General features: G+C 40.5%; 1 protein-coding gene across 9 annotated transcripts in view; it reads left to right on the top strand.

The window, feature by feature from the left end:
- Window positions 1–26,848, top strand: part of ATXN1 (ataxin 1) — a 265,370-nt gene that overhangs the window by 73,456 nt on the left and 165,066 nt on the right. For 7 of the 9 annotated variants that reach the window (XR_012638150.1, XM_074944837.1, XM_074944831.1 and 4 more), the window contains one exon: window positions 23,832–23,903. The gene's annotated coding sequence lies outside the window, so the exon portion shown is untranslated. Of the gene's footprint in view, window positions 1–2,417; window positions 2,734–13,683; window positions 13,999–23,831; window positions 23,904–26,848 lie in introns of those variants that run through there. The other 2 variants (XM_074944839.1, XM_074944838.1) reach the window with 2 other exon arrangements.

Here is a 26,848-nt window from a genome sequence, read left to right as displayed (position 1 = left end):
AATCTGGATGGTATTTGCACATGTTTGCTCCCTTCCTTGCTGCAGAGTGGAGGAGAGCATAGCAGGCCCATGGACACTGATTTATATGTGCTTCATAGGAATGAAGCCAGTAAGTTTCTTTGGAATCCACAAGCTCAGCGCTGGGAATCAACATATTTCCTCTTTGGTCCATGATTTAGGGCTGTTGCTTGGAAAATTGTACTAGTCCTGAAAGCATTCATACTAGTCCAATAACTAAAAATCTTTGCAAACTCCTGAAGATTACTACTTTATGCCATCTGATTGCTTAGTTTCTTCCATGCCTTCAGGTGGTAAAAAGCATTTCTTTCTAGAGCTAACCTTTCTTCAGGTAGCCGATGATCAAAATAATGTCAGAATTCAGCTAGTGCAAGAGGAAGATGTTGAATCAATTTAATGCTCTTCTAATGTTTGATATCTCACAACCTATCTTGACTATCTGATATTCCCAGTTTTCATGTCGTGCTCCCTGTCAGTACCCGGCCCAGGCCGGGGAAGCTAATGAGCCAACCAGCAGACTGAATTGGGTGATGAATCCTGGTTACATGCCACCTGAGGCAGCTTGCACATATGCTAAGAAAAAGAAGTGATACAAAACGTTCATTTGTTTCTAGCCCTTGTGGAACATAAGATATTGGATCTGCAATTATTTCAGGCCAGTGTGATGTCCTTTATTTGTGTAGTTCTTTTTTTTTTTTTTTTTTTAACCCTGGTGCAGAATTGACCTCAGACCAATGTAATCCACATGCTTTTCCTTTCCCAGTATCCTCCTAGTTCTTCTTCAGGCCATGTCTTAATGGGTGCTCCATGTCACGATATGTGCACCCATGCACTCTTGATCAGAGATTTTTGTCAGAATTGTCCGTTTGGGCCCTAGACACCCTTGTGCCCTAGTATAAGGGTATATAGGGAAGGGAGACACTGCCCCCACTCCAGTTCTTTCTCAGTCACAAAGGTCTAGCAAGGGACTCGGAGGCAGAGGAGGAAGAAGACAGCTAGTGGAGCACCTCCAGAGATGCATGTCTCGAACAACTCCAGTTTCTGGACAAGGTAAATAACCTCTTTAGTGGTTGAAAAGGAGCTGAAGTGGTAGTGGTCCACCCCTTCTTATGTACCCTCGTATTGGGGCACAAGGTTTTCTAGGGCACAGGCCCCAGTGAGCTGCATTGGTTTCCAAAGCAACTTGTGTTAAGTGGAAATGAGGCTTTGCTAATATGTGTGCTTGCTTAGAGTTCCCTGCATGTGGATCTTTTCAATGGGGTGTGCCTTTTGTGAATCAGAAGGAGAGCTACAGGCTGCCAGACACATAGTGCAATTGTTCATTTGTTTACATGTGTGAGTGTAAGCTTTTGTAAAAGGGAGGTTCTGGGGAGGGAGTAGAGGGAGCTTGTGTGTGGTTGAGTGAGTGTCATGAAACAGCACAGTGCATGGCTTTAGGGAGATACAGGCTGCCTGTAGTGCCTCCTATGGGTATGTTCCATTTAGTACTGATGAGCAGTCCCTCTGATTTTCATTTATTAGTAAGCCATATAAAAATTAAATGACTTGAAGCTGAGGTAGCATTTGTCTACTAGGGCTGTAAACTACAAAAGGCAAAATATTCAAAATCTGAAAAGTTTCCAACACTTTCTTTAAATCATGTGCATTGTCTTTCAAAATAGCAATGTAAATATGAATGAAACCAGTACTGTGATCCCGCAGCGAGGCTATTCATTATAAAGGCCATAAAAGGCATAGTGGTATAGATTAGACCTGGGTCTGACCTGGGATCCAGGTCTGCTTGCAACTTTGGGAAAGTTAGGATCCAGATCTGAACTTTGTGGTCTAGGGTCATTTCTAATAGAGGGTGATTTTTAACTTCGTCCATAAAACTGGAGGAGCACAGAGGTTATAAAGCGATGTTATTAAATAACATTTTGCCTGTCTCTGACCTGCCCCTTTCTCTTCCCAAGATCAGTTATGTATAAGTGCAGAAGCCATTTTCTTGAGCATACTTGTGGCAAAAGTACACTGATTCAGGGACCTATGGATCACTTTATTTGGTTCTGAACAACCATCACACAAATGTATTTTTTTTTTCAATGGGCCCCTGTCCCTTTCTGGAGTTAGAACTTTCTTGTCCAGTGAGGATTTTGCAGGGTCTCGGAGGAGTTAAGTGGCGTGGCCTTAAAGCCCTGTGAAGCCCAAAATTTATGGGCCAATCCACTTTGGAGTATACTGTGCTACACTGAGTGGACTTGTAATGCTCCAGCTGCCTAGCGGTCACACACATGGGTTTGGAGGGAAGGAGGGACCATGGAGGTGGGTATGTTTCTGGTGGGATCCCGCAGGTTCTTGGTGCTAAGCTATCTAACATTTTTATCAAAGACCTGGAAGAAAATATAAAATCACTGATAAAGTTTGCAGACAACACAAAAATTAGGGGAGTAATAAATAAAGAAGAGGGCAGGTCTCTGATACAGAGCAATCTGGGTTGTTTGGTAACCTGAGCACAGGCAAACAATATACATTTTAATGCAGCTGAATGGAAATGTATTTATCTAGGAACAAAGAATGAAGGGCATACACACAAGATTGGGGACTCCATCCTGGGAAGCAGTGACTCAGAAAAAGATTTGGGAGTTGCGGATAATCAGCTGAGCATGAGCTGCCAGTGTGATGCTTTGACCAAAAGAGCTAACATGATCCCATGAAACCTAAATAGGGGAAGCTCAGGTAGGCACAGAGAGATTATTTTACCTCTGTATTGGGCACTTGCTACTGGAATACAGTGTCTAGTGTCTACAATTCAAGAAAGATGTTGGAAATTTAAGAGGGTTCAGAAAACAGCCATGAGAATTATTCAAGGATTAGAAAACATGCCTTATAATGATAGGTGCAAAGAACTCAAGTCTATTTATCTTAACAAAGAGAAGGTTAGGGGGTGACTTGAACACAGTCTATAAGTAACTACATGGGGAACAAAATGTTGATAATGGGCTTTTCAGTCTAGCAGAGAAAGGTATAACACGATCCAATGGCTTGAAGTTGAAGCTAGACAAATTTAGACGGGAAAGGAGGTGCAATTTTTTAACTGTGAGCGTAAGTAACCGTTGGAACAATTTATGAAGGGCTGTGGTGGACTCTTCATCCCTGGCAATTTTTAAATCAAGATTAGATAATAATTTTTTAAAGATATGGTCTAGTTCACACAAGAATTATTTTGGGGAAGATCTTCAGCCTGTGTTATGCAGGAGGTCAGACTAACTAACTGTTCACAGTTGTCCTTCTCACCTTGGAATCTATGAATCATACTGTCTTGGCTTTGATCTGCCTTGTGCATATATAGGGGTCTTTGCACACTTTTCCCCTGCTCATTTTCCTCCTGTTCACTCATTGCCTTCATAGGCCTCTTCAGTCGTTGTAGCTGCATAGTCTCTAGGGAGTTGTCTGGCTATTTGTGGTTTTACACATCTTCCAGCTACGTCAGAGATTCAAATCCAGCACTCAGGGACATTATGTGGATTTGTGACACGCCTGTGGGACTTTGGATCCATAAACCAATGAATGGATTACAGAGAGACATAAAGTATTTTCATTTGTAACATATTATCCTGCTATAATATTATTCATGTTGTTATGCAAAGGAAAGCTGGCATTGATATACTGACCTGCCAAAAGGTAGGAGACACCTGTAAGCATGAATGAACAGAGAACTTCTTATCACAGTGAATTTGGCCTCTTCCTAATAACATTCTACCTCTGGATTATAGTTTAGAAGAATGGATGCAGTTTTTCTTTTAATGATGAATTAAAATATTTTAAAAATAATTAAATACCAAAAAGCTCAGGACAATTTTTTTCAAACCTGGGTAATTTAAAGTTAGGCTCCTAAATATAGATTGCACATTTGCATCATCCATTGACTTCATGCATTCAGGTTGGACAGTTTTGGCCAAAGACTCTTTATCATTAACTGCATAAACACATAAGATATCTTAAAGCTACAAATAAATCTTTTTAAAAACAAAATATCTGAAAACCATTCCCCCATCTAGTTAACTGCAAAAACCTGTGTTCAGGATTCTATGTATCCTTTGCTCTCACTGATAACATCATGAATACCGAAAGGACCATGAGAAGCTAGTTCGTTGGCCGTCCAACTTTTGAGTATCTGTATTGCGGCCAACTATTGTAGGAGAAACAAAACAAGGCAGTAGATGTTACTTCTGCAAAGGATGAGATGGGACTGCAGAATTTTGGGCCATACATGTCAGTGAAAGGCTTTTTTGACTATGGTATGACTCCTAGTCCACGTCATACCACGTGCTGGTTTGCCACGATGAAACACTGCTGAAAAACTGTAAATTGCCTTTCTTTTTACTGTCATTCAGTGGAATAGTGCCTACTCTCTAAAGAGGCAGAGCATAGCAATCCAGACAGTGGTATTGCTGGGTTATATATCAGTCAGTGTTTAGGTGCATCTGATGTTAAAAGCACTGAAATAGCCTTAAAGTAGGCAATGTGGTACAGTGTTTATTGCCAGGGATTTGGATTTGGAAGAAGTGGGTTGTACTTTGATTCTTCTACTGACTTGCTATGTAATCTTGGGCAAGTCATTTAGGAGAGGTGTTCAAAGGCACAATAGGTAGTGAGATACCTAACTGCCATTTGGGCCATTTCCCCCTTATCCTTGTGCTAATAAGCAATGGTCACATAAACACCACCCTGTACCGGAAACCTATTGACCGCTATACTTACCTACATGCCTCCAGCTTCCATCCAGGCCACATCACACGATCCATTGTCTACAGCCAAGCTCTAAGGTACAACCACATTTGCTCCAATCCCTCAGACAGAGACAAACACCTACAAGATCTCTATCAAGCATTCTTAAAACTACAGTACCCACCTACTGAAGTGAAAAAACAGATTGACAGAGCCAGAAGAGTACCCGGAAGTTACCTACTACGGGACAGGCCCAACAAAGAAAATAACAGAATGCCACTAGGCATCACCTTCAGCCCCAACTAAAACCTCTCCAGCGCATCATCACAGATTTACAACCTATCCTGAAAAATGATCCCTCACTCTCACAGATCTTGGGAGACAGACCAGTCCTCACTTACAGACAGCCTCCCAACCTGAAGCAAATACTCTCCAGTAACCAAACACCACAAACCAAAAACACTAACCCAGGAAGCTATCCTTGCAACAAAGCCCGATGCCTACTCTGTCCACATATTTATTCAAGTGACACCATCACAGGACCTAATCACATTAGCCACGGCATCAGGGGCTCGTTCACCTGCACATCTACTGATGTGATATATGCCATTATGTGCCAGCAATGCCCCTCTGCCATGTACATTGGCCAAACTGGACAGTCTCTATGCAAAAGACTAAATGGACACAAATCTGACATCAGGAAGCATAACATTCAAAGACTGGTAGGAGAACACTTCAACCTCTCTGGCCACTCAGTAAAAGATTTAAGGGTGGCAATTTTGCAACAGGAAAGCTTCAAAAACAGACTCTAAGGAGAAACTGCTGAGCTTGAATTAATATGCAAACTAGATACCATTAACTTGGGTTTGAATAGAGACTGGGAGTGGCTGGGCCATTACACATATTGAGTCTAATTCCCTAAGTTAAGTATCCTCACACCTTCTTGTCAACTGTCTAAATGGGCCATCTTGATTATCACTACAAAAGTTTTTTTTCTCCTGCTGATAATAGCTCATCTTAACTAATTAGCCTCTCACAGTTTGTGTGGCAACTTCCAACTTATCTGTATGAATATATATATCTTCTTACTATATGTTCCTTTTTATGCATCGATGAAGTGGGCTGCAGCCCACGAAAGCTTATGCTCTAATAGATTTGTTAGTCTCTAAGGTGCCACAAATACTCCTGTTCTTTTTGCGGATACAGACTAACACGGCTGCTACTCTGAAACCTGTACATTTCAAGTTTCTCCATCTTTAAAAAGAGAATAATATTTACCTTTCTTCATAAAGCAAGTAAAGATTGTTGGATAAAAGGGGGTTTAGATGAAATGCAAAATATTCTTCGGAAAACTTACTTGAGTAACGGCTCAAAACCTAATTGGATCTGCAAGGCCAGTAGCCCAGACACAGTGGAAACAGCCTCTTTCCTCTCTGCTAACATACCAAACAGCAGAAACCTGTGTGAGGGAACTGTGTTGCTCCATTGTGGAGTTTTGTACTCCATCAAAGGGGTAGTATGTGAGTATGGTGAGGGTTATGGCCAAAGGGTCCACTGTGTGCATGGATCCACAAAGACCTAAACACTGTTTGTGGTGGGGAGCAGTTGGGCTGTGTCCACACCTTCCCACCACTTCCCTTCTGTTCTGCAGTAGTGCCTGCAACTGGGCTTCTCAATGGGCATAGGATGGTGCGGCTAGAGATTCTGTTCCTAAGCTCTGCAGTTCTTGTGGGCATTTCTTTGCATACACTGTTTACTCTGAATAGGCCTCATCCAAACCCCAGTGAGGTCAATGGAAGACATCTACTGACTTCAGTGGGCTTCGGATCAGGCCCAATATGCTCAAGTTCCAGGGTTTGTCCTACAGTAACATTGTTTTAAATTGTAGTGTTTTGGAGCATTACTGCATAATGCTACAGTATTTTTTAAATATGAACTTGGTTTAAATAACCTTGCAGGCCTGAAGTTGCAAGCTGTTTCTGTGAAGCTCTCCTGGTTTGCAATAAAACTTTTTTTAAAAAAGGTTTTAGGGCTTCAACTGACTTTTTTCTTCCTGTTTCCCAGGTCTGTTTTACTTGCATTTTATATTAACCACCCTATTGCACCTGCTTGAGCCCTGTGATAGGCAAAAACACATTACAGTTGCACATAGAGCAAGGACTGAATCACTGCATTCTGCTTTTCAATTAGATTACTTAAATTACAAAGCATAAGTATTCCTTTTGGTATGGCACAGCAGCATTATTATCTCACTGCATTGATGGAATGGGAGTGGAAGTGAACATAATTCTTCTTCTATTACATCGTTAATGAGCCACAATTAAAAATAGTGTGTTGGCGTGCTAGAGTGAATGTGTTATTTTCAGAATTTTATGTAAGCCATTTCTGCTGTTGTACTTAGCCAGCGCCATGTTGCTCTGAAAGCTTTTAGAAATAAAATTGCCGAAAGGTCTGTCTGCTTGTCAAAAGCTAATTGGACAGTAAAGTCTGTCAGCTATAAAGGTTTAAGTTTGCTACTGTGTGTCAGAGTCTATTTGTGTTTCTTAGGTTTTCTTTTTGGATGACTCTTTCTTTTACTGTATAGGAAAAAAAAATCAGAGTACAGTAAGTTTGTTCTATATGCACAGAGCTCCACTTGGATTCCATGTCTGATGCTTTTGGCTGAAAGCCTGACTCAGAGGTGGCGCAAGACTGCTAATGCTAATACTTTCAGTGTTCAGATATATACAGTATGTGTATACGCACATGTAGGAGTTTAATTTCAGTTGTCTTTTTTTTAGATCTTTTTCCAAAACTTAAGTCATTCTTAGCATTTTGCTAATTTTTTCAGCACTTGTAGCTTCTGGAAGAATTGACATCACTGAGAGATTAGAAAATAATCCTGTCATTTTCATCTTGACAGTATTCTGTTCTGTGCTCCAAAAACCTGATGCATAATAATGGATAAGCCAAAGATTTCTTGGAATTGTCTCTCTCCCCCCCGCGCAATTCTGTTTCTATCTTTAGCATCATAGCAGGGAGCTCATCAGTGCATTGGATCACGTTCATGTTTAAACCATATAGTTCTTTGTAACTTTAGAACAAAATGAAGGTGATGGGTTAAGTGCTGAAGGGTGGTTTGTTCGTGTTGGTAAATTGACATGGGGTGATACTGAAAAGCAACCTTGCTTAAAATCCCTGGGTGAGGCCTGGGGTGGTCAGCGAATCCGGGGCTCCCCATCACACTGCTATCATGGCTCCTCATTGCATTGAGTCTGCAGCACTGTGTGGGGCGCTTGATGTGCTGAAACCTCGGCACTGAAATGGTTGGCTGCATCCACCTCATGCACATCCCTGTTAGAAAGCTCCGTCTCCCTGGAGACCTGCTCAACCCCTCAGGCCTTTTCTAGAACCAGTCATTCTGCCTGGCCCTCCAGAGCTTCCTCTTCCACCCCAGAGCCTACCCTATATGTGCTCTGTTTTCAAGTCTTTCCCAACAGCAGGTGAGTCAGGGACAGAGCGGTTGAGAAAAATTAAATACAAATTAAATTTGTTGAAAAATTAACATGATTTTTCAATACATTTTTCAATCCGCTTTATTTGGCAGGGAAACCTGCCAAAACACAAGTAGCTGATGGACTTAGGAGACCTTGGTTCAAGTCCTTGCTTTGCCATAGACCACCTATGTCACCTTGGGCAAGTCACTTAGCCTCTTTGTGCTTCAGTTCCCTGTCTATAAAATGTGGAGAATAGTAGTTCCCTACCTCACGGGGATGTATGTGAGGATATACACAATGATTGAGAGGTACTCAGATACTGTAGTATTGGGGGCCATATAAGTACCCAAGATACACAGGTAGGATATAAGAAGTGTTGTTGGATAATCTTGGCCAAATCAGGGAGGGTATCAAGAATAACTGTCTGACACGTCGTGCTCAGAATGTGTGTGTGAAGTTCGGCATCCGTGGGAAGAGAGACTGTTTAAGTGTGGAACCCAAAGAAATGGGTAGGAAAAGAGTGCCAAATTATAGCAAAGGGAGCATTTTAAAATGTTTTCTCTGAAAAAGGTAGCAAATATCTTACCAAAAATTGACATTGGAAATGCAGTTATTCTGTGAAGAGCTATTGGGTCAAGTTTGGAGATGCAATTCAATCATTAAAATGTGAAATGGAAGGATTTAAAGTTCTGCTTTTAACCTATAAATTTCAAATGAACCTTCGCTGTGGAGTCATTACTGACGCCTCCATAATATCATTGTTGGTATTAATGTCTGTTTGTACTTCAATTCACAAAGAAACATTTCAGACAGAAACATTCTAGGCTGATAACAAAATAAGACATAAAAAATTCCACCTTGAGTTTCTGGTGGCAAACCAGCAGGGCTTTGCTGTCATGGTTGGTGATGTCAGTGTAATTTCTCTAGAGTTTTCACTAACCTGAGGTCCCGGATCTCCTCCTCCCTGCGGACTGCTCAGGACATGTTGTTTTTAGACACCCAGGATCCCTTGGGAAAGGACATTTCCCTTGTTTTGTTGTGTTCCTTTCCCCAGCTGCTCAGCTCCTGGTTTGTCCTTTGAACCTTCCAGCTTCTGTGCTTTGCTCCTGGTGCTGGCAGTCCAGTGTAATGGACAAAAATCCTACTTCACAAAGCTTTAAAAAGCAAGGGTGCAGTAAATTTCATTTGACTGCCAGCCCCCAGAGCACAGCAGGCACAGTTGGGAAAGCGGCAGAGGGACTGGGGTGCGGGCAATAGAAGGGGCAGAGAACGTACAACAGCGGCTCATGGGTGGGAGAAAGGGGAGAAGAGGAGACAACGTATAGGGCGGGGTAGGCAACCTATGGCATGCGAGCTGGTTTCAGTGGCACTCACACTGCCCAGGTCCTGGCCACCAGTCTGGGGGGTTCTTCATTTTAATTTAATTTTAAATGAAGCTTCTTAAATGTTTTAAAAACCTTATTTACTTTACATACAACAATAGTTTAGTTATATATTATAGATTTATAGAAAGAGACCTTTTAAAAATGTTAAAATGTATTACTGGCACACAAAACCTTAAATTAGAGTGAATAAATGAAGACTCGGCACCCCACTTCTGAAAGTTTGCTGACCCCTTGTATAGGGGATAAGAAAGGAAGTTGGAGAATATAGGGGAGGGGTGAGATTAATGAATAATTTAAAAACATTAGTTTATTAACCCTTTCAGTGCCCTGCTGACGTGCAGTGCGTATCAGGCAAAGTCACAACTTGCATAACTGGTGTGCTGGCCTGATTGGAGTCAATTGCAAAACTCTCATTGACTTCAGTGGACCAGGATTTCACCCATGTTTACTGCATGCTCTGTGCTGCTGTGGTTTGTCATGTCTCAGTATATATGTTCACTTAGTGCACATGGCATGCCGACATGCACAAGGTATGTTAACCTAAGCGTGATTGTAAATCTGTGGGGAATGGGGTAGCCTGAGTAACTCCATTGATTCCAGCAGTTACATCAATGAAAAATTGGAGTAAAATCATAGAATATGAGGGTTGGAAGGGACCTCAGGAGGTCATCTGGTCCAATCCCCTGCTCAAAGCAGGACCAATCCCCAATTTTTGCCCCAGATCCCTAAATGGCCTCCTCAAGGATTGAACTCACAACCCTGGGTTTAGCAGGCTAATGCTCAAACCACTGAGCTATCCCTACCCCTATGGTGAGTTAGACCCTTCATTTTTTCCTCAGGTGGAAGGTCTGTAGGGGGAATTATATTGCATATATGCTTGGTAATATATTTTTAGTAAAACCTTTATAATATCACTTTGGTTAATATCTACACTTCACTTCTTAGTATTCAATCTGACTGTTTTATTCTGCAAAGTATCCTTGATATAAGAACAAATTCCTATTTAATGTTGCAACCAGAAAAACATCATTATGTTTTCCTCTCCTGGCTTCTTTTTGAAATTTTAAATTCTAAATAAAACACTTCTTTTGCTCACTTGCTAGGATTCATGGCAGCAATAACCAGCCACCTGAAGTATCAGTGAATGAAATGTATACAGAAATGATGAGGTGGTGAGAGTTTTGTTGTGCTTTTCCTGTTGACATTGCTCAGTTTATAATAGAGCCTATCATGCTATGGCATTCCTGCATATGGACAGCATTTTACAGTACAGAAAAGATATATGCATAGAATGCACTGTGATTAGAGAGCAATGATGCATAGTTCTGTTGTGAACTAATTTTGCTTGTCATGTTCAAAAAGTCTTTAGGTGTTATGTACAATAAAAAGATTTTCACTGTTATGTAAATCTTACATTAAATAGGTTGGAATGTAAAATGAATATATTCACAGAGAAGGAATAACAATGTTCTATATACAGTTTCCATGCAGACAACTGCAGTACAACATTGCTAATCTTCACACTATATAATTCATCTTCCCGTCTCATCATAAATTAAAACATCCAAGCGCTATAGTCTGTTTTCCCAATCCAAAAGTCCCGATTCAGGAAAGCACATATGCATGTGCTTAAGTCCACGCCAACTCAAGATAGCACTTTAAATCCTATTGAAGTCAAGGAGGTGTTTAAGATAAACAGATGCTTAAATGCGGTTCTGAACAGAGATTTCCTGAATTGAAGCCAGAGACTCTTTAATATTTGTACACAATATACTACAGCACATATACTAGTACGTCATGAGGTATTCGCCTAAATAATAAAACGCCAATTAAAATATATTTCGTAGTGCTTGCTTTTTTCTGTTTATTCACTAATTAATTTAAACTAATAATTCATCCATTAACTTGGAACAGATATCTCAGTCATTAATGCAAAGTAGCAAAGTTCTGCTGTAAGTTTAATACAGTGTTAAGGGTGAGCATGTGAGTGAACAGAAATCAGGAAATTCATTATAAAGTTTTACCTTGCAACCTGAGGCCCAAGGCACAGATACTATGTGTTATAATATACAATAAGCATTTTGTTAAACAGCTTTGCAGAATCATCCAGGAAACTGTTAACAAAAACCTACCAGCCAGTTCTTATTCTCTCTCTCTCTCACTCACACTCACTCGCTCACTGCCCACTTTCACATCCCCTGCACTGTGCATCCCCAACACCACCTTATAAAGAGTTAAAAATAAGAGCAACACTCTCCCCCCAGTTCTTCATCCACTTTGTAGGTTACCTTTAACTATGGTGCCGCACTTAAAACAGTGGTGTTCCCTGGGTATGGAGAGGGCAGAATGTATCTGTTACTTAGGCTGCGTCTACACGGGGATAAAAAACCCATGGCTGGCCTGGGTCAGCTGACTCTGGCTCGTGAGGGTCAGGCTCCAGGGCTGAAAAATTGCTGTGTGGACGTTTCGGCTTGGGCTGGAGCTCAAGCTCTGGGACCCTGTGAGAGTGTGGAGGGTCCCAGAGTTCAAGCCCAAGCCCAAATGTCTACACAGCCATTTTTGGCCCCGGAGCCCCGAAAGCCCGAGTCAGCTGACCCAGGCCAGCCAACTGTGGGGCGTTAATCCCCGTGTAGATGTACCCAGAGAGAACTGGGTAAAAGAACAAGTTAAATTGTGAAATAAAAGACTGGAAAATGCACATGAGCAGAACCCAAATGACCACCAGTAGTCCCTTTTTTCCGATACGACTGAAGAATTTGTAATGTTTCATACTTGTTAGCATCAAATGCTTTGTTTGGTGTTATTGTTTTAGCCACAGCTGGAATAAGTACTTATTGCATTGGGCCTGCAACTATGAAGGTGATGAGTGGTGACTGGAAATTTTTTGTACATAGTCCGCTTGGTTATGTTATCTCCTAAATGCACATGATGTCATGCCATTTCAAATGGTATCTAATGACCTTACCGCGCTGTACTCTCGCTGTGCCTTGTAATATGAATTAATGTCATTTTATGCACTGCTAAATTTACAGGAATGGATTGACAATGAAACTAACATAAATATTGTGGGTGCCTGGGATGCTTTTGTGTTGTTTATGTGTGTTATAAGATGGAATACTTTTGCTTTTACATTGATGAACTACGGGAGTAGTGCTATAAATGAAAGCTCTGTGTTTATCCACAGAGGGACTGTGGTAATGTGGTAATAATGCTTACTTGACATGGCCTTCACTGAAAATGTAGACTCCGACATCTAGTCTAAGTAAAAAGATAACAATAAACAGGACACAGGATTTAATGCATGCAAGTCTCTTAGAGCGTACCAAGTTGTGTGGGGCTGCCACTGCATAGTTATACAGTCAGGGAAGCAATAAGGAACCATCATCAATCAGATCTCTCATTCTTCTTTATTTCCTATGTGGAAGTATTCACCTCCCTGTAGCTTTTTTTTAACTCTCCCCATGTCCCCTAAGGCTTCAGTGTTAAACTGCCTCAGACCATTGTCCACAGCTGCTTCCATTTCTGCTGACTGGCTGAGGCTGTAGGGAGAACCATTCAAGTTACATTATGGAGCACAATATTGCTTGCTGCCCAGAGTCTTTCCCTCTAGATTTGTCCCTCCCGTTGGGACTGTTACTCATGCTTTTTTAGATGGAGGATTAAAATAAATGTTTCCTTTTTTAAAAAAAACAAAAACAAAAAAACAGCCCATTGTATGTCTCTAAAACGATAGCACTTTCCCAGCACCCCTTTTAACTTTACATTTATCCCCTGTGCTGTCTGCAGGTGATATGTCTCTTTTGAACTTGGAAGAGAGTCAATGCCAAAGGAAACCTTCCGCCCCCAGCAGAGCAGTTTTTAAATAATTGCAATCACTACACAGTGTGGAGCAAATACAACAATGAAGTTCATGGGTGACTGTGCATAAATTTCCGGAAAACATTATGAACATATTTGCAGTTTACAAAGTTACTGTCTGCTTTTTCTTTGATTTTTTTTTTTAACATGTCAAAATTCATTTACAAGTTCTAAATGAATTCTCCTGCTATTGGAGATGTTTATAACCTCTAATTTGCCTACTATGCCCCTTGCAAAGAACAGCAAGAGCTGTAGCTGCTGGCAAGAAGCCAGGGCTCTGTCAGAGCCTCTGTGCGGGAAGAAAGGCGGAGCTGCACTTTCATTGTACTATTGCGTCTGATGGAAGTGAGACACTGTATAAGCTGTTTTACAAATAAACCTACAGTACAGCCATCCCTTCATATAATGCTCTGGAAAGTTGCATATCTAAAAGCAAGAAACTCTGATTGAAGTGGGAAGGGTTGTCTTTGTACTGTTAAATGAAAGGTGAGGAAACATTTAAATCCATTCACAAGTTGAAGTGAAGAGACACATTGCTAGACCAACTTGCTCCAGTAAGTTGCTTTGCGGATTTTTTTTATTATCATGTTGAGATCACTGCTGTTTGCTTGCGTTAGAGAATTATTTCTAATTGAGATTTACTTTTGTGTTGTTTTTGCATTTTGGAAAGGGCTGTCCATTTTGGAAAATGATGACAGGTATATATTAAATTTGCTTAGTTTTTCCTCCAAACTCAGAGAAGTGTCTCATATATTAAACCAGGTTTCTGACCTCATTTCTCAATGGAATTTTAAATGGGGGAAATTAAGAGTACTAATTAGTGCCTCATTAAGTACTTATAGTTGAGTATGATAATTTTCTTGAAAGGATAATTTAGTAGATGAATAAAAGTATTCTCTATTAAAAATGAATAGTCATTTTAAACCAGACATATTTCATTTATAAAAAATAATAGAATTAAAGCCAAATATATTTAATAACTCAGAGACATTGTTAGGCCAAAAGAAAAGGAGTACTTGTGGCACCTTAGAGACTAACCAATTTATTTGAGCATAAGCATTCGTGAGCTACAGCTCACTTCATCGGATGCCTCAGAGACTAACCAATTTATTTGAGCATAAGCTTTCGTGAGCTACAGCTCACTTCATCGGAAGCATGTAGCTCACGAAAGCTTATGCTCAAATAAATTGGTTAGTCTCTAAGGTGCCACAAGTACTCCTTTTCTTTTTGCGAATACAGACTAACACGGCTGTTACTCTGAAACCTATTGTTAGGCCATTAATTCTAAACACTGACCTACCTTGAAAATTGTCTTACTGCATATGGCCAAATTTTCAAAAGTGCCATCTAAATTTACAACTGTAATTTAGGTACCAAAATAGCCATTAACATGCCAGCCAACCAAATAGCATGCACAGTTGCAGTAATTGCATGCACAAATGTAGACATGGGATTGTGCTGGGGCCCCAGTGCATTGACAGAACTCTATCTACTCAGTTTCACTAGTTCCCCATGTTGTTTGGGTCTTCCAAGAGTGGCATGGGAAACATATTTTTTTAAGTAGGAAATTGTGAATATAAACTCAAAAAAATGTTAAGGGGGAATTACAGGCAGGTATGTTATCTGGTACAATTTTAACTCATTTTTAAAATTTGCCTAGAATGCTAGCTCATAGTGCCCTTTAATACAATGCTTTATTTGCAAGAAACTCTATTTAAGCTTGTGAATTATTGTGGTCGGAGAGAAGAAACATATTGCAGAATAGAAAGTTTAATATTCTCATAACAAAATAATTTTAGGTCATGGCTTTTTCTTTATTTCCTGCACTAAAATTCCTCTAGCAGCACGAGTGAGCAGATCAGTCTGAGCCTCCTGTTCTTTTGTTGGGCTCCCAGCTGGAAATCCCTCCCTCGATTTTTCCATTGATAAAGAGTCACAAAGGGAATCTAGAATCGAGGAATGGGAGGAAATAGAACAATGTGTACTCTTGGACTTGAATCACAAAAGAGTTAACTAATGTAGATACAGTATTGAACCAGTTGCATTCCTTTCATGATCAGACTCAATTAGCTGTGGTCTTAACATTTGTAGTGGTCCTCAGTGTCATATAACACATCAGCTGTCTATGGTCTTCTTACTGCAGATACTCTGAAAGAGTATTGCAAAGCATTTTTTTTCTTTTCCATCGACTATTTTATATGACCTTCAGGAATTCCAAGTCGCAACAGGGGGCCAAAGACTGTACATACAAAATACTGTTATTGTTAATTTATAAAATGTGGCTTTCACAAATAAAATTAAAATGTGACATTTATGGAGACCTATTAATGAATGCAGTAGTGTAGTACCAATTCTGCTTCCAGTGAAACTAAGGGCAGTTGACTTCAGTGAGAGCAGATGCAGGCCCTATAAGATACCTGGCTAACATACAGTTTCATTTTATTCTCATAATGGTAGAAATAATAATAATAATTTAAATACTGGAATTATTTAGAATAAAATATTTATAAAACTTATTGTGATGCAGTTATATATGATAGTATTTGCAGTTAGCTTGGGGGGGGGGAAGGGTTGTGTATTTGTATTTGAGTTTACAATGCTTTAATTTAATATATTTTAGTCCCATCAGTGTATTTGTATTTGAGTTTACAATGCTTTAATTTAATATATTTTAGTTCCATCAGTTTTTTGTTGCTGAACTGCTGAAGCAATTATTTGTTCTCTAGCTTCATTATTATTTTTATTACTATTAGTATGATTTATTATTTTATATTTATATTGTTCTAAAGGCCATTACCAGATTGGGACCCATTGTGTCAGGTGCTGTACAGACATATACTAGGTGACAGCCCTTGCCCCAAAGGACTATATACTAAGGACAGTCCTTGCTCCCTCCTGCAAGCATCTTCTACCTTCACTTAAACTTCAGTGGAAAAGGAGAGTGCTCAGCACTGTGCAGGACAGAGCCCTTTGTGAGCCTTTTGCTCTTTCAAGCTGTACCCTGAAGCTGCCATCTTTGCACATCCTCTGGTCTGAAAGAGTAACTGATGGTTCCCCCCCTCAAATCTTGACAAAGTGCCATACAATGAAATTTGTCTTCTCTCTTGTCAACATCACGTCAAAATATATAAAGTAAATATCCTTAAATCAAACTCTAATCTAAATTAAATCTAAATTCTTAAGCAGCATTTTTCTTGCTTTGCCTATCTGTACATTTCTGTTATCAATGGAAATATTTTTTGGTGAGCCTGTGTGGGTAAAGTGAAATTGGCATTCACCCACCTTGACTGATAAAATCTAATCCTTCCAACCCTATCTATTGATTAGATGAATGTGCTTTTTGTTGATTTTTCTAATGAAGTTGTTACCTCCTTTTCAAAAAAAAAAAAAGGGGGGGGGTGGGGACAAAAGGAAACTGAAAAAGCAAAATACTGTCAACTGAAGCATAAAAACAATCTTTAAATCGGAATGAAGTTAGTGTGTGCATTCTAAATACAAAACCAAGCAATTGCTTTCAGGTGGAACAGAGCAGAAACTAGGTGAAATAAAAGATACTGTAAATTGATTTTATTGCCCTAGCATTTTAATTCAGTAGGATTCTTGTTTTTGTTAACCCAGAAGGACTGCACTTGGTCAGCACCTAAATTTCTTGGTTTTCCCATTGCCACTCTGCCTGAAACTTTACTCCTGTGGGGACGAATTGTCTCTCAGTACGTTTGCTGCTTCATCATAATGAAAGTACATATGAAAGGTACAATGTGTCCTCACCCAAGATAGGCTCCCAGTATGAGTACGTTATAGTAACACAGCCAATTTTTCTTGATAGTAGCTTTGGACGATATACAGTGACCGCATGCAAATGCAAGATATAGCAGATGAAAATGACAAACTAACTCTGACAGGATCAAATAGGGTAATGGTTGGTGAACCACAGAAATAAAGTTGTGCTGTATTAGCCTTAAGAGACTTGGAGTCTTAAAAAGAAAGCCGTCCCTAATAGTGTGCATCTTGAGTGTTTAGGAAAGGACAAAGTACCCAGGCATTGAAGGGGAGTGAGGGGTAGGCCACAACAGTACATTGAAATAGTCTTGTTGATGTCTTCACTCTACACAGCAAAAATGATCTCTTCTGAAGGAGTTTTTCTGTTCAATACGAAAGTGTTTAAAAAAAACCCAAACCCAGCCATCACTAGACATTTATCAGAAATCATGGCAATTTATTTGAAAGTATTACGGCTTTGGGGAACTGCAAAGCTAACATGATGAAAGCAATGCAAGCAGCAGCTAAAATTATAGCCGCAGTTACCAAAAGAAATTCATTTACTGACATTTGAATGCAGCATTAACCCTCCATTAAAATGGCAGCAATATTTTAAAGAGGTTTTAATGCAAATGGCGAAGATGTTCTTTCTCTTTTAGTCTCCAGGGTGTGTGTGTGTGTGTTGCTTCCATGTTCTTTCATTACAAGTAGCAGGAGTACTATTCACATGCTTCTAACGGAAAAAACAGTGCAGTCCAGTAGATGGGCATAGGACTGACAGTCAGGAGACCTGGTTTTATTCCTAGCTCTGTCACAGAGTCACTGCATGGCCTTGGGCAAGTCATTCCCCTCATACCTCTCAACCTGCCACGCCCCCAAATTATTCATGCAGGGAACATAAAAAGACGTAGGATTCCTTCCTATAGTTCAGACAACCCTTTCTGGAGAATTATGGTATGGCCCCTGCATCTGGCCACAGGTTAGGCCTGGAAAACCTGGGTGAGCAATCTGCTTACTTCTCTGTGTACAAGGAGCAATACTGGGAGAGACTGTGCATACCTCTGGGCCAGTCTCTCCAGTGCTCCTCCTGGGGTGGGGGGTGCAGTTCCATGCTGCTTCCTACGCAAGATAGTGGTGTGAAAGCCTTCACTTTTTAATTTGTGTGAACTTCAGACACAAACCCCTGTGCTCAGGGTAGGACTCCACCTCTGGTGTACAAGCTTTTCTTAGCAGGACAATCTTTCCATGACATTTGGGCTGGAAGAGACCTCATACTGTAGGTCAAGTCCAAACCCCTGCACCTGGTGCAAGTTATCCTTTGCATCAGTCACGTGAGTGTGACAAAACAAGAGACAGTGTCTGTTAATGAGATGTGCAATGTATAATCTAAGCAAAATTAAAAGTCTCAGATGTGTGTGTTACAGAGAGAAAATCTGAACTATCAAATTTGAATTCATTTAAGAGTTGATAGTCATTTTATATGTCATTGTAATTTTCCCTGCATTTGCAATAAAGCCTCTCAGTATCATGAGGCATTAATCACCTCCATTCAGTGATATACAAACAAATAATGACTTTTTTTGTAGATTTGTTAGAATTTTATTCATTCAAAAGGTTACACTCAACTAGCAAAACCCATTAATTACCACAAGAATGAATGTGTTTATTCCTTGGATAGGGAACCCCATGAATGCATATGAATCTGTACCTGCCTTAGTCACACTAGCACAGAAGCAATGGGAACCTCGACTTTGTGCTGCCTTCATGAAATCTGACTGTTTCCCCATGCATTTTGCCCCCCTCGTTCACTAGAATTGGGGGCCCATAGTACAGGTTTTTAACGGCTGCTCGGCCAGCTCCGCTTGCTCTCATATTGTGCAACTGCTGGGCAGACAGATTTCTTGATACGGTTTTTTTCTGATGGAAAGCAGAACCTGTTTTTTGGTCTGAAAATTTTCTCAATTTCTCTCCCCTCTTTTTCCAACCAGCTCAGTTCTGTGCTCTGAAGATGGGGCTTACCGTTCAGGATTTTCACTGTTAAGTATGGAGATTCTGGCACTGGTTTCTCCTCTAGTATCTGTAAACATCATAGATCAGCCCTTCAGTTGGTGTAAACTAGTATAGCTTCTTTAAATGGAGCTATGCTGATATATACCAGACGAGGATCTGGCAGCATAGCCTATGTTTTTGAAAGGAATTACTAGAACCATTTGGGAGGTCTCTGTATGCCTGTTTCTTCAGTTCTCTTTCACCTATTCTTTACTACGGGTTCTCCCTACTCATTTATTCTTTCTCCAGCAGAGCAGAGCTTCTGCTCCAAATCCTGCTGCGCAGTACCTACCCCCAAAATCCCTTTCAATCTCACTCCTATTTTCCTATTATTGTAAAAGAAAGACTGCTGCTCCCCATTCTTCATGTTTACAGGTGACACAAGGAGAAGGGGGTGCATCACACACAAATGTATGGTTTACATGTCCTGGATCCGAGCTCTGGCCCTGAAGCTTGAGTTAGCACTTTAACAGTGTGACGAACAGAAACAGCAATACCATAGCACCATTAGTAGCAAAGTGTTGGGTCTTTGTGGTGCAATGTGTGGGATACAGTTTGTGTGGGTCTTGCTAAAGTTTGCAATATTTTTTTATGACCTCTGTAGAACTGGATAGTTGTTTTACAGGTCCATCTGTGTCGACTCCTGTGTGATGTGTCCACATTTTTCAGTGGATATTGCTGCATCTGATTTTAACAGTCCCACACATTTATATTTTAAAATTTTTGTTTCCTCATTTCCAGTGAGGAAGTAATATAATAGCAAGGTGGTTTTGTGTTACCAGGTCATGCCTTGTTTTTCCATCAGCTTTTGGGAACAAGACAGAAGGAAAGGGTCAAAACTACTCAATTGTTGAGCTTTTTACATTCTGGCCTTATTTTTTGTTTTTCGTTTACATACAAAAAGAAAAAATAGAGTTCCCAGAAAATGAAAAGAGAAATTGGTTAGTGACTGGTTCTGATGATGCGGAAATAGCATTGTGGAAGATTAAAATAAAGGTGCCTCTTGGTGGATATATTTGGCATGACAGTGTCACTCTCCAGATTCTAAAGGATGAGAATACTTCAGAGACCAAACCACAAATCTTTTGCCACTTGCTGATGTTCTAAGATGCAGACATTCTGGTTTATCAGAATATATTCCTCCAGGAAGGCTCTGTGGGGGAGAATATTTAACCGTGCATTGTACTTTGCTGCAGCTGTGGATTTTTCTTTTTTTAAAACTATCTCAGCTGCCATTCCTGCATCGTCTAGTTAATTCTGTTCCTATTCAGATAGAGCTAATGACAGAATGTTGGGTTAATTATATCTTCCATTTCCTTACTGTATCTTCTTTCATTCTAAAGGACCCATAAGTATTTTACAAACTTCGGTCCTGATCCTGCAGTGAGCTCCATGTGGATGGACACCAGCACAGAGCCCATCTGACTTCACATATGCTGGGATTGGCTGGCATGGAGCAGCTTGCAGGATTGAGGCCTAAACTCAGTGCAGATGGAATTTTAGGAGAGGTTCGCTATTAAATTAACAAGTGTCTAGTGAGCAAATGCTAACTGAGATTTTTTTCAAAGGCTCATAATTTGGCCAGATTTAGGTGAGATTGCACAGGAAGAGCAAAAGGTACATTCCCGATACAAAGGCCACCCCCTCTTACCAAATTTCCAGAGGTGCTGGAGTTTCTCAAAGAAAGAATAATAAGAATTGTTTTTAACGTGGACAAAACAGTGTGTGTTTCCTTAGCCATTTTCTCAGAAATGGCTGAACCTTTATTGCTGAAAAGTTCAGCCTGAGGCAGGCACCTGGCATGGAAAATTTCAGCACAAATAGCTACTTCTTGGCAAAACTATAAGCAACTGGAAACAGGATCTTTATATTAGGAACTGTTGGTCAACCTTAACTTTAGGTGGTGCTACCAGCTACACAGATTAAAAAATGAACTGTAGTACCCACTTATCAGCGCTGTTGGCCATCTGCGCACATCATAAAGATTGTCCTTGCGTAGGTAGCAGCTATCTACCAGGGACAGAGAATTTTCTCACCCTTCAGCAACTGCATACTTAGGAGAAGTATGGTCTTCTTTACTAAGTATGAGGAGGAACAGAATGGCTGCCCTTACATCAGAGGAAAAACAGAACTTTAAGTTCTTCTATCTGGGGATTATGGTGACATTTGAAGGTGGCCGTGATAAAGATATTGATAGGAGATTAGGAAAAGCAAACACTGCTTTTGGAAGGATGAACAACAACTAGTCAAACAGAGGTCTTTACAGCATGCTAAGATCAGATTATACCGTGTGATTGTACTGAACATGCTACTGTGTGGAGCAGAGACTTCGGCAATGACAGTAGATAACAAAAAGAGATTGAGTACTTGTGGCACTTTAGAGACTAGCAAATTTATTTGACAGGTTTCAGAGTAGCAGCCGTGTTAGTCTGTATTCCCAAAAAGAAAAGGAGTACTTGTGGCACCTTAGAGACTAACACATTTATTTGAGCATAAGCTTTTGTGAGCTATAGCTCACTTCATTGAGGAAGGATGTTGGTAAACCTTTCCTAACTTGACCAGAGCTAGCTGGACAGCTCTGAGCTCTGATAGACTCCAAAGAGGAAAGATCTCCCTGAAGAGGACCATTTGCCTTAGACCAGAGGAAGCTCTGTAGGAGCTCCCCTACCCAGTAGACTTGAGTCCATCATCCCATGTAGCCTTTTGGGGGTCTTGCAGGGGCATTCCCTTTATTTTGTTATTTATGACTGTTCACTGTACAAAGAACATCTTGACCTACTTGAGTATCATCACTTGATATCCAAGATTCTGATCTGTAGGTCTTCCATGAGAAGGTCTTCCATGTCTTCTATTTCAACAGCCTTAGATGAAGTTGAGCCCATAGAACTAAATCCTGGCAGAAAGCCATCCCTCTCAACAGATTCAGTAGAGACTGAAATGGTGGGTAGTTCTGAGATGACAATACAATAATCAGAGACTTTAGCCTCAGGAAACCATCCTCCAGTACAAATATGGAGCTCCTTTCTGTGTCTATCAGGAACCCTAAGTGAAATGTTTCTGGAAGAGTACTGCAGTATTCTCCTCCTGATCAACCCAACACAAACAAACATTCATAGAATCATAGGTTTCAGAGTAGCAGCCGTGTTAGTCTGTATCTGCAAAAAGAACAGGAGTACTTGTGGCACCTTAGGACTAACAAATTTATCTCAGCATAAGCTTTCTGGCTAAGGTCTCTGATTATTATATTGTCATCTCAGGACTACCCACCATTTCAGTCTCTACTGAATCTGTTGAGAGGGATGGCTTTCTGCCAGGATTTAGTTCCATGGGCTCAACTTCATCTAAGGCTGTTGAAATAGAATCTTCTCATGAAAGACCTACAGATCAGAATCTTGGATATCAAGTGATGATACTCAAGTAGGTCAAGATGTTCTTTGTACAGTGAACAGTCATAAATAACAAAATAAAGGGAATGCCCCTGCAAGACCCCCAAAAGGCTACATGGGATGATGGACTCAAGTCTACTGGGTAGGGGAGCTCCTACAGAGCTTCCTCTGGTCTAAGGCAAATGGTCCTCTTCAGGGAGATCTTTCCTCTTTGGAATCTATCAGAGCTCAGAGCTGTCCAGCTAGCTCTGGTCAAGTTAGGAAAGGTTTACCAAGATCCTTCCTCTAACATTGTCGTTGCTTACATAAATCATCAAGTGGTGGGATCAAGTTGCAAATCTCTTCTCAAGGAAACCCCCCTCCTTTTCAAGCACACAGAATGCCATCTTCAGTTCACACTCTGATAAAACAATGTGTACTAATACATTTGTATAAGCAGGAGGCAAACTCATTACAGACAGAGGGCTTCAAGCTGATCCATGTCTCAAACAGTAGTAGAAACTCTAAGAAATCTGCAAATACACCTGTTTCCTGCAACAGAAAACCAAAACGTTAAAGGCCTCTGCAACAGATACAGGGGCATGGAGGAAGAGACCCAAGATGGTGCCTTCATGATGAAGTGGTTCTTTCGTCCAACCTACACATTTCTTTGTACCTCTAATTTGGAGGGTTATAAAGAAAGTCAAACAGGATAGAGCCAGATCAACTTGATAGTAACGCAATGGCCAGGCAGTTGTGGTTAGCATGCATGTCAGCTGACAGTAGTCCTCCAGTTGATCTCTCCCTGCAACAAGCCATATTGTCACAGGGCAACACCATGTCATGATCACAACCTAGCATTGGTATCAGCCTGGCTTGTGAACAGCTCCTTCGACAAATCTAGGCCAATACACAGAGTTCTGGCTACTCTTCTACAGAGAAATCCAGACCCCATTGAAATGAATGGCAAAACTCCTATTGACTTCAATGGAGCCAGGATTTCACTGCTGGTCTTTGGAAAGGAGGACACCTCAGCTATCTACTACAGAATCTGGACCGTGTTCATTTTCTGCTACAGGGACAGGGAGTTTGGTGCTAATGCCATAGATGCAAATACTGGCCATTCAATTTCTATTTTTGATGAATTTATTGTTTACATTTTAAATTATTCAGAAGTTTAGTTTGATTCATTTTGTATGTCCTTGTACTTTCAGATTACGTTTTTAGAAGATCTCAACTGGAGCTGTGGAGAAAAGAAAGGAAGGAAGGGAGGCAGTGACTGAATGGTAGGAAAACTCTTCATCTCTGGTGGATGCCTCCTACCTGATTTGGAACTGGAGGGGGGTGGAGGGAAAGAAATTCTCTTTTATGGTGAACTCTGATATAATGCACCTTCATCTAATAGTGAGTCTACTCAACTTCATCTAATTGTGAAAAGGAATTAAGTCCTGAATTAATGCATTTCCATGGGTTTTTATTACAAGTAGACTGAAATTGTATTCCACACTACAGATTTTACTATCACGGAGAAATCATGTTGCAATACCTTCACTACCATTACATTATAACTATAAACAGACCCTTTAGAATAAGACCTTTTGAGAAATTCGGGGGTTTTTTGTTTTGTTTTTAAAGTGCATGTTAGGCAGATTAAACAGCTAAATCCCTGATTCAGCATTTGTTACTGAGAGTGAATTTCTGCTAAGTGCAGAATCGCTTTATTTTCTAGGTGAGGGTTGCTTTGTGCACCCTGCAGAAAGGAGAGCTTAATTCCAGATGTAATAGGGGAAGCCAAGGGGAGGACCAGCCATTAATAATTGTTCTGAGCAAGGAGATTGCATGATGGCTGGGGCACCAGATTCCCCCTGTTGTTGAGGACATTTTCCCCTTTTTCTCAGAGATATAGATAGATACCTACTGTTTCTTCCTTCCCCGTAGAGATTAACATTTTTAATGAAGGTGTGTATATCAATTATTTAGCTATCTAATATAAGGTTTCTGCCTTTACAATAGAAGCAGTGGCAATGCCAGCAATGTTGGTTTCCAGACTTTGAGCTCCTCCAACCACACACAATGAAACAGTGCAGCACAGTAAAATGCAGTATACTTTAATACTTTGTGAGGAAGGCCCTTTATCTCCTTGGGGCCTTTCCCATTAGCCTCCTCTGTCTGCTGCTCCTTCTCCATCTGGTCTTTTGTGTGCTCATCTTCACCAAGGTTCTGGCAAGCTGCATTAGCTAACTGGATGCTTGTTTGTCAGGACAGAATCTAGCTCTTCATGGAAGGGCAGCCTGGGAGGTCAGGTTTTTAATAATACCTAGCTCTTCTCTGGTGCTCTTCATCAGTAGATCTCAAAGCACTTTAGAAAGGAGGTAAGGATGTTGTGGTAGCACTGCTTTGCACTGTGTGCAGTGTACTGACACCTTATATAGGCCTATTGGTTGTGGGCCTTAGAGGCCAGGTGTACCCTAACCGTCTCATTGCTCCAAATCCCAAGTAAGACCCTCATGTTGGCCTTTGGCCAGCTCATAGCTTGACTAAATACTTTCCCTGGAGTGGGCAGTGAATGCTGGTGTTCAGAAGTACTATAGTTATCTAAAGCAAGTGCTGTACATTAATACTAATAAAGGATTTCCTGTTACTCAGTGGAATGCCTGTAGCAAGGAGAAATAGAAAGCTGGGGGAACCTGATAGGAAGCACTCGCTGTGAAATGTGAAGCATGGTGTTGTGGGATGGAGTTGGGAGAACTGGCTAACTTGTGTAGCTGTACGGTTGTGGTTTCATGTCCAGTCTGGAGAGAAACTGTTGTAGAACGTACATACTCAGCCAGATCTGAGCTAAGGACCTTGTTCCAGCATATCTGTACACAGACTTGATAAAAGACAAAAGTATGTGGGGAGGGAGGAGGAAAATAGATGTTATGACTGTGTCTTGTCTGAGTGGTTTTTTTTTTTTTTTTGGTTTTTGGTTTTTAATGAAGAGTCAGGAGGAGGACTGTAAGTTGGGAAATGGTTTTAAAATTGTTGGACTACAAAACAATCTAAAAAATCTAAAAGGGGAATGGTGTACAGTAGGGCTTTGGAAAATATAGGATGGTGAACTGGAGCTTCCTTAATGCATCAGCCCATCTGTCTTGCTAGTTTCTTTGCCTTAATCACAGACTTCATGAAGTGTCTAATTTTCTTTTTTTAGCATTCCGTCTTCCTCTTGTGCAAAAGTTAAGGAAGGGAAATGATTGGAGCTGGATTTATTTTTACATGAGAAAGGAAAAAATAGTATCCAAAGAAGTTAATGATTGTGTTTGTGTGTAGTGTAGGTCTGTAGATATAAGCGATGTCTACACTGGGGATTTTTTGGGGGATTGAAGGTAAAAATTTCCCACTGTTGCTACCGTGGCGACTCCTCTGGTGATGGTAACAGTGGGAGTGCTAGTGTTGACCAGCTTCCAATGGTTGCTAGTGATTTTAATGCTGGGTTGTCTAACTCTGCTCAGAGCAGATCTAAACAACAGGTGAAATCCTGGCTCCATTGACTTTAACAAAGCTTGTATTTCAACCATCGTATTTAAAAATGGCAGTGGCTGCAGGATGGTCACTAGTACTCTTACTTTTGCTACTATTAGTCATTAGCTATCAAGGCATAGAAACCTAGGGGCAGATCCAGCTCTCCCTTACACCTTTGTATTTCTGCAGCATATCTATTAAGGTCCATGGAATTACTCCAGGTTTATACCAGTATAAATAAGATTACATTCTGGACCCAAAGGTTATAACCTTTTTGTGTACTGTTCAATGGCCTAGATGAAATGAGTTTTCAATCTCCATGCAGTTCCTAGTTGAATCTTGATCAAAATACATTGAGCTGCATCAGTTTTTAGCAACAGTGGGAAATTTTTGCCAAAACCCGCAGTGTAGATATGGCCACATACTTGCAGTATGTACTATGTGGAAGACACTGATTGACATTAATTAGGAGTGGGTGGTGAGAAAGTGTAAAAATAAAATTCCTTTCTGCAAGGTTTACTATTAGAAGCAAAGTACGTGATGTAACACCGAATGCGTGCATGTGTGTGTAGAGGAGGTTGCCTATTCATCATTTAGAACAATAGTGGGAGTTAAACATTCCAGGTTTGAATGTCAATAAAAGTCTGGGAGTGCAACCTGTCTGTTATGTGCTGCTCAGTATAATGTGCTTCCTATTTGTTTCTGTTTGTTTGGAGCTCAAAATGCC

Source organism: Natator depressus, chromosome 2 (genome assembly GCF_965152275.1).
Source record: "Natator depressus isolate rNatDep1 chromosome 2, rNatDep2.hap1, whole genome shotgun sequence".
Classification (NCBI taxonomy): domain Eukaryota; kingdom Metazoa; phylum Chordata; order Testudines; family Cheloniidae; genus Natator; species Natator depressus.
The sequence above is the reverse complement of the archived record's forward strand: the minus strand, read 5'-3'. Positions and strand labels throughout refer to the sequence as shown.